The sequence below is a fragment of the Ascidiella aspersa genome, chromosome 3 (genome assembly GCF_963924565.1).
Source record: "Ascidiella aspersa chromosome 3, kaAscAspe10.2, whole genome shotgun sequence".
Taxonomy (NCBI): Eukaryota; Metazoa; Chordata; class Ascidiacea; order Phlebobranchia; family Ascidiidae; genus Ascidiella; species Ascidiella aspersa.
Window position 1 is genome coordinate 14,979,079 of NC_139449.1, and position 15,448 is coordinate 14,994,526.

A 15,448-nucleotide genomic window follows, 5' to 3' on the forward strand; every position below is an offset into this window, starting at 1 on the left:
TTGTAAAGAAACATCAGGCATGCAACTTTTAAGTTATGCGAAATTTCTTGTTTATCCAATTGTTCTCATTGTTTATTGTCTATTGTTTACAGCGTAGTTTGCGAAATCATTCAAGCGGAATAATACTTCAGTTGGCTTTTATTGGAAACCCTTAATTTCGATTTTTCTGCAAATTATCTTGTTTGAAAGATATTTGTGCATTTCATATATCAGAAAAAATTGGAGTGTACTTTTTTGTTTAAACGTTTTTAAGGGTGTTTGATTTTTGCAAAAACTTTTGCATCCAAAGTGCAAGTATTGACATTTCGGGATGATTATTTTACCAATAAGATTTTTGGCGCTCGTCTAGAATCCTACCACAACGAACATTATTTGGGTTAGGGTGCCGGTTAGCGTTTGGGTTTGGGTGAGTCCAGTAATAGTGTTAAACAATATTACTTGACCTACCCACACCCAAACACTAACCGACACCCTAACCCACATATTACATCAGGGTTGATAGCCGAGGTCGCATATACGGGCGTTTATGTCGCATATACGGGCGATTGTAGGTCGCATATACGGGCGGAGATGTCGCATATACGGGCGTTCGCATAATGTCGCATATACGGGCGAATTTCTCTACCGAACATACTGTGTGGTGTAAGGCGTCAAAACGGCGTTCGAATAAATTTTAGTTGGCCATTATAAAATGTTTGAATTGCATGACAGTTATGACATCATATTATGTCTTCATCGTGAGGTCACACTAATCTAGTGGTGTAGCAAATTACCTATATATTTGGCTAGGTCTCAGATACGGGCGTTCGCATAATGTCGCATATACGGGCGAATTTCTCTACTGAACATACTGTGTGATTTAAGGCGTCAAAACGGCGTTCGAATGAATTTTAGTTGACCATTATAAAATGTTTGTGTTGCCTGACAGTTATAAATACAGCAGCTGCCAATTAACACACTCAAAATACATTTGTATTGGATAAATGAAAAATATAAACAAAACTATAAAACAAGACTATAAATTAGCAAACGGTTTATATAAGGTTATTTTGTTACATCATACATTCGATTTTTGTTCTGGTAATGTATTTCACATTTTGCTTGATTTCTTGTCGGTTAGCTGACCGTCATAAAATATGGCTTTGTCTCCATGGTAAATTTCGATATACAGCGAGCCAATCCAAAATTTGGCAGCAAAATCGTATAATCTTTTATTTAAAGAAAACAATTACTAAACAAATACTGTAAAACGTAAAATAAAATACCGCGAAATCCAAAAAAGAACGCAACGATATTGCAATAATAATAGTATATACTCACTTGCGGGAGGCTATTTGTATGTTTAAAACAACAGATAAGTAAATGAAAAATAAATAACAGGCGTAGTATATATCAAACTAGATTTTTTCATTAAACACAGTGTTTCTACTGAGGACCGCGACTGAAGTGACAAGAAGGATTAGGAACATAAAAAATGAATTTATTTAATTTTAAGTTAAAAAAATTATTCGAACGCCGTTTTGACGCCTTAAACCACACAGTATGTTCGGTAGAGAAATTCGCCCGTATATGCGACATTATGCGAACGCCCGTATATGCGACCTAGCCAAATATGAGCTATTTACTACAGCACTTGATGAGTATGACGTCACGATGAAGACATGATCTGACGTCATAACTGTCAGGCAACACAAACACTTCATAATGGCCTACTAAAATCTGATAGAACGCCATTCCGACGCCTTACACCACACAGTATGTTCGGTAGAGAAATTCGCCCGTATATGCGACATCTCCGCCCGTATATGCGACCAACAACCGCCCGTATATGCGACATAAACGCCCGTATATGCGACCTCGGCTACCAACCCATCTCACATATTATGCATTGCTTAATAATTATTTCAACGTTGTGATAAGATTCTAGACCAGCGCCAGATTTTCTAGTGTGCTGTAAGACAGGAATAAATATATGATCTAGTAAAAAGTTCAAAGGAAAATCTAAAAAACAAATCACTGGTAATAATGCATTTCAGTTAAAACTGTTTTTTATATCCAAGATGAAGCACAAGGATGCCATTGCACATACCACTCTTGTACCATTCATCCAGTAGTTATTTATTATAAAACAGGAGAACTTTTGGAAACAAAATCTGTTTTTTTTCTGATGATATGGAACATGATGTTTCCATGTTATATGTAATTCAAAAAAATTGTATGGCCCTAAAGAAGAAATACTGCTAAATATTACCTATGTAGAATATATAATGGTTGTGCTGTGCTGCACAATACAAAACTGTAAAATCTTTTACAATCTGTGCAAACATAAAGATGATTTTGGCATCGATGCTCAATGGTCTTTTTTGCATCAAGTCATGGAAAAGAAGCATGTGATGTAATTGGGGGTACAGTAAAAAGATTAACATCCAAAGCCAGTTTGCAAAGACCTATAAACAACCAGATTACAACACAAGACAAAATGTTCCATTACTGTCAAACTAACATTGCTGGAATCAAGTTTATATTTCTAAAATCTAATGAAATATTTAAGCAAGGGAAAATTTGTAACAACAATTTTCTAAAGTTTCTGCAGTTCAAGAAACTAGAAGCTTGCATAAATTCATTTCTTTTTTACAAACATGGCTTGCGACCAAGCTGACCAGTGAAGATGACGGTCAGAGTTTTGGCAAAAAAAGATCTTACAAACATACACCCTGGTTTCTAGGTGGCCATTATCTATGGCATTTGGCTACCATACTGGAGTTTATCTTTGATCAAGAAGATGTGTTAGTAGATTTCATGCACCCAAAAGGCAAAAGAGAGTGTTTTTATTGGCCAGAGTATAAAGATATTTATTGGGTACCATTTGACCACATTCTATGTGATTTCAGCACTTGAAGCACGTCTCACTGACCCTAAAAAATACAAACCAAATATACAATTGCAAATTTTAATTATAAAAAATGGTCATCTGTTAAATAATCAATATTGGTTCACTAAATTTATATAAAACTATGGGTGTAAAAATATTTTGCTAATGAGCATTTTATTTTTACTTTCTTTTGTTTTGCTGTGGCGGTCTTTACTTATTACAATAAAAGTGAAAAGATCAATAGTAACTAGACGGGGGTGCGGTTGTTGTATATTTTGTCAGGGGGTATATTTTCAGGGCTTAGTGTTTATTTTTAATTTTTACTTTATTTTAATTTTTTTTTTGTAATATTTTGTATTGTGTACTTTATATTTTATTTTTCATTTTTCTTAACTTGTTTCTGCAAGCAAAAACAGATATGGGCCGAAAACTTCCCCACTTAAAATATGCCTTTGATGCGAAAGGGGTTCAAATATGGCGTAGAATTTGGGGAATGATCGAAACATATATTTGATAAATAGAATTTACGTAGATAATGCGTATGGCCATTTTATTACATTTTGACCAGCTTACGTGTTTGAAAATCAAATATTATCATTCTCTTAAAGACTAAAAATGGTTTAACGCCTATGGTTTGCTATACTTTTGCAAACTTTTACTTGGCAATTTTTTACCATGGCTTGGTCCGAGCAATCACTGTTAAAACAGGCTTTAAATCTGTAGTTTCAAATAATATGAAAAACACTATTATGTTGTCAATACGCAACTATTAAATCGAAAGTTTTGCTAGATGTTTAGGCCTGATGTTGGTATGCTGGTTGGAGCAAGATGCACGACAGGTGCTAACAGAGAGGCGTAGACCACCCGATCCGTTAGAAATCAGTGCATTTCTAAGCAAAAAGGTCTACGACAATCAGGGCATCCAATGGCAGAAAAGTCTAGACTTTTAGACCTTGAGGTCCTGGCAATGCACTGATTTGGACCTTTAGGTAAACTCCCGGTGTAGATAAATTAAAAATATTCATTAAAAGTTCAGAAAAGATAACAAAAAGTATGAGATAGGATTAATAACACTTGACCCACCTAAATCCTAACGCTAACCCGAATCCTAACCCAAATAATGTGCGTTATTTTAATAATTCTTTAAATTCTGGGGAAAAAAGCCCAAACTCGGATGGTTTCTCGTCCATTGTATTTAAGATTATTACGTCACAAATTGAGGTATTGGGCCCTGAAGCGTTATAATTATTAAATCATCGCACATTATTTGGGTTAGGGCGCTGGTTAGCGTTTGGGTTTGGTTGGGTCAAGTATTGTTAAACTTAATCTTCTTATGCACATTTGTTAATGCAAATTAGTGCATTGTCCAAGACCTAAAAGTCGGACTTTTTGATCCTTTGAATGCACTGATTGTCGTAGACCTTTTTGCTTAGAACTGCACTGATTTCTGACGGATGGGGTGCGTAGACTGCCTCAAGATTTCGCATTTAAGCTTGCGGCGGTAAATACACCCTATTGACACTTAATTATTAGGCGAAGCTTATCGCGAAGTAATTGGTCGCCCGAAAAAAGCTAACGCCGCATTGAAAGCAAGCATTATAAATGCGTCGCCGATATTCTGCTTTGAACATCTCTACTCGCAATGCTTCCCTCCGTTAATTGTGGCTGAAAACTTTATTCACGGCCTTACCTCTTTGTGTATTACCGCGACAATACGATGAAATACGATTTGGAGAATATTGGAAAAATCGTATTTGGAGAATATTTGCTATTTGCACCTGTATAATATGTTACTCCAATCCAACAAATCAACACACAATTTTAAGTTGTGTAGGCCTGGTGTTGATATGTTGGATTAGAGTTGCCACCAGATTTCGCATTTAAATTTGCGGCGGTAAAATAAGTTGTTTCTTAACAGCATTAAGTAATTTTACTAAAGAGAAGCCACGTTTTAAAATGCAAGTCGCACGAGCCCAGTTTAGGACGTGCCACTTCGCACAATGAAAGTCTCACGCGCGGGACAATAAAGCCCAGCAGGCGGTAAGTCGCTTCGTCACTTCACAAGCTGGACAAAGCAAGCGAAAATGAACGAATTCTGTATGAAAGTTTTTCTGCTGCTAGATGGCAGTCGTTAGCTACAAAGTGCTAAAACGCAATATTTCAGGTTTTTACCCCCCAAGTAAAGGCCCCTGGGGGTGCAGCCTCATAAACTTTTACAAAGCACCTACATACCACTCTACGCCATGTCTGAAAATTTGAAGGTTCGACGATGTCTACTTTTTCTATAAAACTTCGGACAAAAATCGGTCTGAAACATACCATAGGAAACCATAGGAAACCAAAAAAGAACTAGACGGGGGTGCGGTTGTTGTATATTTTGTCAGGGGGTATATTTTCAGGGCTTAGTGTTTATTTTACATTTAAAAAAAAAAAATTTTTCTATTTGATTTATTTATTTTTTTTGGTGTTTTATTGATTTTTTTTTATTTTATCTTTATATTTTGTATTTTGTTGTACATTTTCCTTAACTTGTTTCTGCAAGCAAAAACAGATATGGGCCGAAAAATTCCCCAGCACTTAACTTATGCCTTTGATGCGAAAGGGGTTCAAATATGGCGTACATTTTGGCAAATAATCGAAACATATATTTGATAAATAGAATTTACGTAGATAATGTGTATGGCCATTTTATTACATTTTGGCCAGCTTACGTGTTTGAAAAGCAAATATTATCATTCTTCTAAAGACTTAAAATGGTTTAACGCCTATGGTTTGCTATACTTTTGTAAACTTTTACTCGGTAAATTTTTACCATGGCTTGGTCCGAGCAATCACTGTTAAAACAAGCTTTAAATCTGTAGTTTCAAACAATATGAAAAACACTATTATGTTCTCAATACGCAAACTATTAAATCGAAAGTTTTGCTAGATGTTTAGGCCTGATGTTGGTAGTATGCTGGTTGGAGCAAGATGCACGACAGGTGCTAACAGAGAGGGTAGACTGCCTTAAGATTTCGCATTTAAACTTGCGGCGGTAAATACACCCTATTTATACTTAATTATTAGGCGAAGATTATCGCGAAGTAATTGGTCGCCCGAAAAAAAACTAACGCCGCATTGAAAGCAAGCATTATAAATGAGTCGCCGATATTCTGCTTTGAACATCTCTAATCGCAATGCTTCCCTCCGTTAATTGTACGGTGGGTGAAACTTTATTCACGGCCTTACCTCTTTGTGTATTACCGCGACAATACAATGAAATACGATTTGGAGAATATTGAAAAAATCGTATTTGGAGAATATTTGCTATTTGCACCTGTATAGTATGTTACTCCAATCCAACATATCAACACACAATTTTAAGTTGTGTAGGCCTGGTGTTGATATGTTGGATTAGAGTTGCCACCAGATTTCGCATTTAAATTTGCGGCGGTAAAATAAGTTGTTTCTTAACAGCATTAAGTAATTTTACTAAAGAGAAGCCTCGTTTTAAAATGCAAGTCGCACGAGCCCAGTTTAGGACGTGCCACTTCACACAATGAAAGTCTCACGCGCGGGACAATAAAGCGCAGCAGGCGGTGAGTCGCTTCGTCACTTCACAAGCTGGACAAAGCAAGCGAATATGAACGAATTCTGTATGAAAGTTTTTCTGCTGCTAGATGGCTGTCGTTAGCTACAAAGTGCTAAAACGCAATATTTCAGGTTTTTACCCCCCAAGCAAAGGCCCCTGGGGGTGCAGCCTCATAAACTTTTACAAAGCACCTACATACCACTCTACGCCATGTCTGAAAATTTGAAGGTTCTACGATGTCTACTTTTTCTATAAAGCTTCGGACAAAAATCGGTCTGAAACATACCATAGGAAACCATAGGAAACCAAAAAAGAACTAGACAGGGTGTGTGGTTTTTGTATATTTTTCCAGGGGGTATAGCGCGGTTCTACTATATTATATCAGGGGGTATGGTGCGCTTCTACTATATTATACCAGGGAGGTACAGCGCAGTTCTACTATACTTTACCAGGGTGTTATTTCTTAGTTATTCTATATTCTTTCAACGGGTCTTATTTGTCAGTGTCCATATACTCCCAATGTTGTGCTTCCAGTTTCGGTGCTTTAGCAGGCAAAAGCGGATGTGGCCCGAAGTTGCGTGTTATAGGTTGGACATGGTGCACGTTTACAAGATTGATTGCCAGTGGTCTTAATATAAATTTGGCTGCGAAGCAAACCTATAACTTGTCTTTATAATTAAAAAATATTTGACAATTTTTTCTTGCACCCCTGTACGCCTCTAATTGGGGACAAAAGTCAATAGTGTGACGTAATCGATTTAGTTCTTTACAGCTATCTACTCCAATCTAGCGGCAGAAAAGCTTTAATACAGAATTCGTTCATATCGCTTGCTTTATTCTGGCCGCGAGCGGCTGGCTCCCTGCTGTGCTTATTTTGTCCAGCGCGTGCAACATTTATCGTGCAAAGTGTCTCGTCTCAGTGAAACTAAGCGCGTGCGACTTGCCTTTTAAAAAGAGGCTTCTCTTAGTAAATTAACTTATTGCTTTTACAAAACAACATATTTTACCGCCGCAGATTGAAATGAAAAATTGTGGAGGCAGTGTACACCACTCTGTTTGCAATTTTTTTTCCATCAAAAAATCACTTTAATTTCTATATTTTTGGTTAATTATTTTCCCCCTTGGGTTAATTATTTTGAGTTGAACGTCAAAATTTTGCAGTGAAGCAACTTATAATTTGTCTTTATAATTAAAAACTATTTAACAATGTTTTCTTTAGTTTTTAAGATACCTCCAAACACAAAAACGGCCGAATTTTAATTTTACCCCACTAAAATACTCCCCCTTTTTCAAGAGGTAAAATGTTTATTTTAACATCAGCTTTAAATGGTTCTCTAACATTTGTGAAATTTTCAGATGTTTATGTCATTTCCTTCTAGTGTAAATATATCATTGAAATTTCCTAAAGTGTTTTACATTTTGACCCCCCGGATGAAAAGTTCAGGGGTAAAGTTTAAAATTTTGTTACTTAGCATTGTATATGTAATGTATCCATCATCCATAAATATATCAGATTTTTTTTGCATTTTTTCATCTCTGAAAAGGGCCGAAAACCAAAATTAACAAAAAATGACAGTTTTACCCCCCTAAAAACCACCCCTTAGAACCTAGGCAATTTTTTTTATATTAGAAACAACTTTGGGAGGGTATTTAACAGTTGTGAAAATTTCATGTTCCAACTATGTTTTTTTCCTTTTCAAAATTGAGCCATAAAAAATTGACTGAAAAAAAAAAAAAAATAAAAAATAACTAGACAGGGTGTGCGGTTTTTGCATATTTTTCCAGGGGGTATAGCGCGGTTCTACTATATTATACCAGGGGGGTACAGCGCAGTTCTACTATACTTTACCAGGGTGTCATTCCTTAGTTATTCTATATTCTTTCAACGGGTCTTATTTGTCAGTGTCCATATACTCCCAATGTTGTGCTTCCAGTTTCGGTGCTTTAGCAGGCAAAAGCGGATGTGGCCCGAAGTTGCGTGGTATAGGTTGGACATGGTGCACTTTTACAAGAATGATTGTCAGTGGTCTTAATATAAATTTGGCTGCGAAGCAAACCTATAACTTGTCTTTATAATTAAAAAATATTTGACAATTTTTTCTTGCACCCCTGTACGCCTCTCATTGGGGACAAAAGTCAATAGTGTGACGTAATCGATTTAGTTCTTTACAGCTATATACTCTAACCTAGCGGCAGAAAACCTTTAATGCTGAATTTGTTCATATCACTTGCTTTATTCTGGCCGCGAAGCGTCTGGCTGCCTACTGTGCTTTTTTTGTCCAGCGCGTGCAACATTCATTGTGCGAAGTGGCTTGTCTCAGGGAAACTAAGCGCGTGCGACTTGCCTTTTAAAAAGAGGCTTCTCTTAGTAAATTAACTTATTGCTTTTACAAAACAACATATTTTACCGCCGCAGATTGAAATGAAAAATTGTGGAGGCAGTGTACACCACTCTGTTTCCAGTTTTTATTCTATGAATGAAATCACTTTAATTTCTATATTTTTGTTTAGTTGTTTTCCCCCATAGGTTAATTATTTTAAATTGAAGTTCAAAATTGGCCTGAGGAGCAATCTATAATTTGTCTTTGTAATTGAAAACTATTTAACAATGTTTTCTTTAGTTTTTTAGACACCTCTAAACACAAAAACGGCCGAATTTTAATTTTACCCCCCTAAATTACTCCCCTTTTTTTCAAGAGATAAAATGTTTATTTTAACATCAGCTTTAAATGGTTCTCTAACATTTGTGAAATTTTCAGATGTTTATGTCATTTCCTTCTAGTGTAAATATATCATTAAAATTTCCTAAAGTGTTGTGCATTTTGACCCCCCGGATGAAAAGTTCAGGGGTAAGGTTTAAAATTTTGTTACTTAGCATTGTATATGTCATGTATCCATCATCCATAAATATATCAGATTTTTTTTACATTTTTTTATCTCTGAAAAGTGCTTAAAACCAAAATTAACAAAAAATGACAGTTTTGCCCCCCTAAAAACCACCCCTTAGAACCTAGGCAATTTTTTTTTATATTAGAAACAACTTTGGGAGGGTATTTAACAGTTGTGAAAATTTCATGTTCCAACTATGTTTTTTTCCTTGTCAAAAGTGAGCCATAAAAATTGACTGAAAAAAAAAAAAAAAAAAAAAAAAATAAATAAAATAAAAAAAAAACTAGACAGGGTGTGCGGTTTTTGTATATTTTGCTAGGGGGTTATAGCGCGGTTCTACTATATTATACCAGGGGGTATAGCGCAGTTCCACTATACTTTACCAGGGTGTTATTCCTTGGTTATTCTATATTCTTTCAACGGGTCTTATTTGTCAGTGTCCATATACTCCCAATGTTGTGCTTCCAGTTTCGGTGCTTTAGCAGGCAAAAGCGGATGTGGCCCGAAGTTGCGTGTTATAGGTTGGACATGGTGCACTTTTACAAGATTGATTGCCAGTGGTCTTAATATAAATTTGGCTGCGAAGCAAACCTATAACTTGTCTTTATAATTGAAAAATATTTGACAATTTTTTCTTGCACCCCTATACGCCTCTAATTGGGGACAAAAATCAATAGTGTGATGTGTTCGATTTAGTTCTTTACAGCTATCTACTCTAATCTAGCGGCAGAAAACCTTCAATACAGAATTTGTTCATATCGCTTGCCTTATTCTGGCTGCGAAGCGGCTGGCTCCCTGCTGTGCTGTTTTTGTCCAGCGCGGGAAACATCCATTGTGCAAAGTGTCTCGTCTTAGTGAATTAACTTATTGCTCTTGCAAAGCAACATATTTTACCGCCGCAAGTTGAAATAAAAAATCTGCCAGGCAGTGTACACCACTTTGTTTGCAATTTTTTTTCCTTTAAAAAATCACTTTAATTTCTATATTTTTGGTTAATTATTTTCCCCCATGGGTTAATTATTTTGAGTTGAAGGTCAAAATTTTGCTGTGAAGCAACCTATAATTTTTCTTTATAATTGAAAACTATTTAACAATGTTTTCTTTAGTTTTTTAGACACCTCTAAACACAAAAATGGCCGAATTTTAATTTTGCCCCCCTAAAATACTCCCCTATTTTCAAGAGGTAAAATGTTTATTTTAACATCAGCTTTAAATGATTCTCTAACATTTGTGAAATTTTCAGATTTTTATGTCATTTCTTTCTAGTGTAAATATATCATTGAAATTTCCTAAAGTGTTGTGCTGTTTGACCCCCCGGATAAACAGTTCAGGGCTAATGTTTAAAATTTTGTTACTTAGCATTGTATATGTCATGTATCCATCATCCATAAATATATCAGATTTTTTTTACATTTTTTCATCTCTGAAAAGTGCCCAAAACCAAAATTAACAAAAAATTACAGTTTTACCCCCCTAAAAACCACCCCTTAGAACCTAGGCAATTTTTTTTTATATTAGAAACAACTTTGGGAGGGTATTTAACAGTTGTGAAAATTTCATGTTCCAACTATGTTTTTTTCCTTGTCAAAAGTGAGCCATAAAAATTGACTGAAAAAAAAAAAAATAAAAAAAAAATAATTCGGACAAAAACAACATGTGTCCAAAAAAAAATTTTTTTTTCGGGCCACATAATTCGGACAAAAACAACATGTGTCCAAAAAAAAATTTTTTTTTTCGGGCCACATAATAACGGCAAAAACAAGATATGTCCCGAAAATAAATTTTCGGCCCATATAATAACGGCAAAAACAAGATATGTCCCGAAAATAAATTTTCGGCCCATATAATAACGGCAAAAACAAGATATGTCCCGAAAATAAATTTTCGGCCCATATAATAACGGCAAAAACTAGATATGTCCCGAAAATAAATTTTCGGCCCATATAACAACGGCAAAAACAAGATATGTCCCGAAAATAAATTTTCGGCTCATATAACTATGTAGTAAAACATGTATGGCTTGATTTTGTAAATAACTGAACTAAAACTTAGCAACATAAACGAAAAATGGGTATGATTTTTAATTCGTTAATTAAAAAAAATATACAAAAAAGTACATTTTTATTTTTGCATATAATGTTTAGTAAAAATGTATCTTTCAAATGAGATACTTGAAGGCAAAATCGAAATTAAGGTTTTAGAGAAAAATACGTTTGAAATTTACGTTCCGCGTGACTGATTTCTTCAACTCGTGAATAAAAGTGGGTCAAACAATGCTCAAACATAAACTTTGACATTGTTTGTTAGTCGCAAGTTAAAAAGAAAGGATTCCTATTGTTGAAAGTAATTTAAAACTCTCTTAAAAACACAATAGTGGTTATAGTAAAAAGAATCACTGTTTTTGCCATAATTTTTGCAACAAAAAAACAACAAAACATACCCTCTGTTAAATGATCATATCTCAAAAAGTACTTGACGAATTTTGGAATTTTTTTCAGTTTTGAGTTAATAAGGAGTCATTCTAGATTACCCGAAAGTTTCACCAAAATCTGAAATGGTGGGTTACATTTTTCTGGTGAATTGACATGGAATGACCCAAAGCTGGATGACAGATGTGTATATTTCTACAGGTGAGAAATGACCACCGTACTATCTGAGCTCCACTAAATCGAAACTAAACAAACTGTCGTAGCATTTCAAAGGGCATACCGTCAGGTCGCTTATAGATTTGTTGTACATTCAAATAATTTAGCATAACTCCGCTTTCAATAAAATAGCTTACAGCGCAGTAAAAGGCGTTCCGCAAGTAAGGCATGCATTTGTTGACTGTAGTTTTTAATCCAGCAGCAGCGTATATAGCACAAGAGCGACTGCGTTGGGGATTAGCTAACTTGAAATGCCGGCTGGATTTTCCGAACAGCCAGGAAAGGAAAAGAGTATCGAGGTGAAATATTTAACACTTTAGCTACTAGGCGAACACGCTATATACAAGCTCAAACAGACATGCGTCGTTTCTCTACAGATGAAATAAGAGGTTTACTGGAAAAAAGGCGTAGCCTAGAACCAAAATATATCTTTGTACAAAGAATTAGATAAGTTTATTAAATCAAAGAGCAACTCTGCTTATGAGGAATTTAGGCCTATAAATAAAAAGTGTCAAGTGGTAGATAGGCTTTTTAATATCAGCGCGAAAGAAGCCCACCAAAAAACTAACCAGCTCAATGGAAAGAAGGAAAACTGGATAAAATCGGGCTGTGTGAAGAGTAAAACTGGTAAGATCTTGTGTTTGAAAAAGAGGAAATTAGACATCGTTGGCAAGAATACACTCGGGAACTATACAGCGATTCAACAAGAAACGCCCCTCCAATTATCTTTAATCAACCACTAACTGGACCAGATATAAAATGTGAGGTTGAGAAAGTCCTGGCTTTCAATAGAAGTTTTGAAGGCTTTGGATGACATTGGAATCGACTTCTACATCTTATAAATAGCATTTACAACACTCGTCAAATTCCAGAAGACATGCGGAAGTCGATTGTCGTCGCACTGCCAAACAAGTAGGAGCAATCGAGTGCAAAGATCATAGGACAATCAGCCTTATAAGTCATATTGTTAAAATACTCCTAAGAACAAAATTAATGCAGAAAATTTTAGACCGACAAAGGGACACGAAACGCGATATACATGATGGGGAAGCGAATAAGCAATCGAAATGCAACAAAATCTTTATGTTTGCTTTCTTGACTACGGGAAATCTTTTGATCGAGTGAATTACGAGCAGATGCTAAAAACATTAACATTGATGACAAGGATCTGAGAATCATTCCAAACCTTTATTACAAACCAACATGCAGTGGTGCGCGTGGGAGACTCTAAAATCAAACTTAGCCTTTTACTATAGAAAAGGGTGTACGACAGGGATGTGTGTTATCTACAGACCTCTTCAATTTATATAGCGAAAACATCTTAAAAAGTATTGCCGACTTAGAAGGGACCAAAGTTGGTGCTGTAAACATCAACAATAATCGATATGCTGATGATACGTTTTAAACGACGGTAACAACGGTTGAAAAAAAAAGTGTGAAAATGGGAATGGCTTTTAAATGAAGATAAAACAGAATTTATGGTCATTGCTAAAGTAGCAGGAGCGAACAAATGTAACATAGGCCTACTAGTTTCTGATAAACCAATCAAACAAACCCGAAGGTTTAGTTATCTTGGTTGTATACTTACAGATGATGGTCGGTCCAAATATGAAAATGAAGCCAGAATTGCGCAGGCAAAAAATTGCTTCAAAAACCTCAAGTCAATTTTGACAAACAAAAAAATCAAATGTTAATACCCATGTGAGAGTTTATGTGTGGCCCGTTCTACTCTACGGGTGTTAAAGTTGGACTTTCACAAAGGAACTATTGACAACCTGAGTGCGGCCAAGATGTGGTAACTGAGAAAAATGCAACGAATATCATATACCTCGCATAATGCCAATCATGAGGTATTAATTCAGAATCAACATAGATCACTGTTAAGCACATCAAAACTTCGACAACTCAAGTTTTCCGGCCACATAACCAGATAACAAAAACAAGAATACAAAATTTCGTGTGGCAAAATATGTGGAAATCGTTTACCTCGACCGCAAAGAAAAATTCTTATTAATCAACCAGATAATATTTTTGAACTGGCAAGAAATAGTCACATCTGGAGAAATCAGTGTTTCATGGCAGCCGAAGCCTTGTTCAGGCATGACACTAGATCAGAGGTTCTCAACCTTTTATGCTTAGTGGCCTCCTTTGAAAGGCTCTCGACCCTCGTGGCCCCCCTGCTTATAAAAATACCAAGCATTGTGTTTAACGTATTTTAATCGTTTTACTTCTTCACGTTAATAACAAATACAGCAATTAATCAACAAATAAATGCACTTACCGTACTTTTAAAAATTGTACAAATAAGTCATTTTAATTTAAATTAACTTAGTTAGTCATTACAAATCTTGTTCTTAGACGCCGCCAAGGTCTTTTTTATATTCGGTTGTGTTTTGTACTGAGCCAAGCGATGTCACTACATTCGTCGAGATAATTTTTCGATTTTCGTTTTATTAATGCGTTACTGTTAGCCTACTTGGCAAATAAGCTGTGCATGAACCGTTGAATGTTGGCCTAAAACTGACCTTGAATATTTGAATAACCCTGTAGAGTACTTATGTATTTAACGATGAAAGGTTTCTTTTGCAACTGAACGCCCGAAATTGCAAACCATTTCACCTGGCATTGCACATTAGTTGCTCGCCTAACAGCATTTTTCAGACACTTAATGATTAGGCAAGGATATCGGCAAGTAATAATTTGCATGGCTACGTTACAAGAAAGGTCAACAGTCATAATGAAAAACTCGAAATTAAGTTGAGGTAAATTTTGAAATAGTGAAACTTTGGTTTTCGCAATATCTAGCTAAAGAGTTATGCCCGTGGCCCCCCAATGACCGCTCCGAAAAAGGAAAAAAAAAGGCTCGCATTATACAGTGTATGGAACGGGCGTAATCTGAAGAGAGGCACAGCTTGGCGCTGCCTTTCTTCGTGTATTTTAACGATTTTGACCACGTGAACGCTTGATATGAATATCGCCACAGAAATCGAAAAGATTAAAGCACAGCTCTGGTATAAAAACGTAAAAATTTACTATCACAATTCACAAAAATTAAAGCACCTAAAATCGTGCAATGTTTACTACTTTAGCAAATAATATTTATTTTGTGATAACCATCTCTTTGATATACCTTTTGCTGTGTTGCCTCCCCTGACTGCACGTTCCTGTGTCTTTGCATATTGAATTTGTAACGAATATGTGGTCAATGATTTTGTAACTACACCCGAACCGTTGATCGAACACTTGTTGCCGCGATGAAAAGTTTTAATGATAAATTTGTCGATTGTTTGTTACGTTCAATTCAAGCGCATATACCGCGCTAAGAGCTGTAGCCATAATGTAGACGTTGTTGTGTAGCCTAATCGTAAGCGCTAAATCGTTCGGGCGATTAGAAGTCTGCATTAGTACTCTGTTGACTTACTGACTGATATGAAATTGACAAATCTTGAATTTATTTCGGTATGATACAAG